We start from the raw sequence: 2,539 nt of genomic DNA on the forward strand, positions 1-2,539 counted from the left end.
GCCTAAAGCTCACTCTGTAACCAAGTGTTGGTTGCCTGGATGTGTCCACATTATCCAGCCTTCAAGATCTTCCTCCTCTTTGATATCTGAATAAACCAGTTGAGCTCCATCCCATATGCCTTCCTGAGGCTCCCTAACCCATGAATGTCCTGTGAGCCAACTGCTCCTGTCTATCTAGGTCTGTCTCTCTGTGTGTCCCCTGTTTGACTTTCCCCAGGTCCCCAAACCCTGTCTGCCCCACCCAACAGAGGAAGACTCTTGTCATTGTGGAGTGAGGAACAATTTGATTCTTCCATGGTCTAGGGAGGGGGTGGGGGGGCTCATGTTTTATAACCAACAGGTCCATTGACCTATTTTCATTTAAGAAAAAGCAAGCAGTCTTCTTACTAGGAAACATTTTGCCTTCCTTTTAGGCCACAGGCTCCAACTGCATGCAGCCAGCTTAAAAATACTTTTTTTCATCTTTCACAAATAAAACAGGGCAATGACTCATCCTATCATGTTTTTAAAAGAATCTATTGATCTAAAACTCTGCACACATTTTTCCTGGGACAAGGTAGATTGGTAAAGAGAGGCCCACATGTACTTGCCTTCTCCTAAGAGGTCAAGATGAGAGACTTGCTCGGGGGAAATTAATAAAGTCTTTGGTTTTGTTCTAAGAGATGGGTCCTATGGATTTGAGTTCCTGACAGCACATTCTTTGCCTGTTCCCTTTCTGGGCCTAAAGGAAGGAAACAGGTTGGAGAGGGTAGGGGATAGAATTTGCAGGCAATTTTCTTTCTTTTACTATTATGTTCAGTTACGCAGGCAATTTTCTAATCTAAGAGTCACTTAGGTTGTAAGTGATTGCTGAGCCAATCACAGCCCTGCCTCGGCTTACATACACATTTACTAGGTTTAATAAAATTTGGGCATTCCCTTTGATAAATCGAAGAATTTGAAATTTATAATGTACAAGAACCTGGTGGGAAATATTCTTATAAAGCAGTTTCTTCTTATCCTGTGAACCATTGTACCTAAAATGAAATCTTCCTTGCAGATTTCAGGTTTTTTATGGAGTGTGCTTCAGTCAGCTTGGTATCAAGCCAGGTCCTACTGAGGCCACTAGAAGACTGTATGCAGTAAACCCACCTTCGTAGCAAGAAGGATTTTGGTTCTGTTGTTAGAAATACTTCTAGTCCAGGAAATAATTAATCAAGAAAAATAAGCAAGTTACTTGTGCATTGATTGTCCGCACAGAGGCCCTAGACTGACGGAGGAACAGGAGATGCTTCCCGTCGCCTCATCATCACTGACAGGCCCATGAGAGCAAGGTTTCCTTGCAGAGTCAGTCAGCTGGTCCACTCTCACCTCCAATGAAGGCTCCTTGGCTCCTTGCCCCCTTGGCTACACATCACGCTTCGCCCCCCACCTCCAGGCATTTTTCACTCCCTTCCCCGTGACTGGAACACCCTCCCTGACCCTCTGTGGAAATAGTCAAGGTCTTCTCAAGCCCCACCTACTCCAGGAAGGCTTCCAAGACCAGATAGCCCCCTTGCCTTGATCCTCTGTCTGCCCACAGTGGAAGCCCACTGTTCCTGTCAGGTCTGATATTCCCTCTGTGCCTGACCCAGCCTGGTCATGCCACGGCACCTCAGTGGCACCCGCCTGGGTCACTCTGATCTGCAGGTCCTCTCCTCAGAGTGGGGATGAAGTTCCCTTTGCACCCCCCAGCCCACTTTGAGGACAGAATTTTGTTGTGTTCCCCCAAGGTTGGCATCCCCCAGCCCTAGAGGTGGCCCTGCTTCTGGCCAGCCAGCAACTCCATTGTGGTGGAAATGGCAAGTTGGGTCGAGAAAAGCCTGGACGTGGGAATCAAGAGGACCAGGTTCTAGTCCCAGCTCTGACCTAAGGCTAGGAAGTCACATCACCTCCCTGAGACTCCCGTTCTTCATCTTGTCATATCCCTCTCACAGGAGCACAGAAACATCCAATGCACTGATGACAGCATTGCACCCTCAGGCTTGCACACCGCCTGTCACAGGATAGATGTTCAATGAAGGTGTGCTGACTGGATGAAGGATGATGAGGAGTCCACACTGTCCTGGAGCAGTGACCTTTCCCCTCCTGGGCTCTGACTGCACGAACCAGCCTGACTCACTTGTCAGTCCAGCTGAGGCCAGCTCTCTGCACCATCTTGATTCTTGCAGAAACTTTGTCTTGTCAGACAGAACACACACTTCCTGTCAGCTTTTATTTCTGTGAGGGCTTGCTTACGAGCAGGGCATTCTGTTCTTGGAATTTCTTGTTAAAATATTTCATTTAATTAAGTTTTTACAACCAGCTCTGCTTTGTGTCTGTCAGAAGGTAGGGGCCAGGGCAGCCCTCTCCTCAGCTCTCTGGGAGGCCAGGTCACAGAGACTCTGGGGAGAGCCGCGGCGAGGCCTGGGGGCTGCGTCCTTGGTTCTTGGGCCATTCCTAGGAGCTGGATCCTCCAATCCGCATCTCCATGACAGGCCCCACTGGAGACCTAAGTGGAAATCTCTCTCAGCCCAAGAAT

This window comes from Ursus arctos, unplaced genomic scaffold, assembly GCF_023065955.2.
Source record: "Ursus arctos isolate Adak ecotype North America unplaced genomic scaffold, UrsArc2.0 scaffold_8, whole genome shotgun sequence".
NCBI lineage: Eukaryota > Metazoa > Chordata > Mammalia > Carnivora > Ursidae > Ursus > Ursus arctos.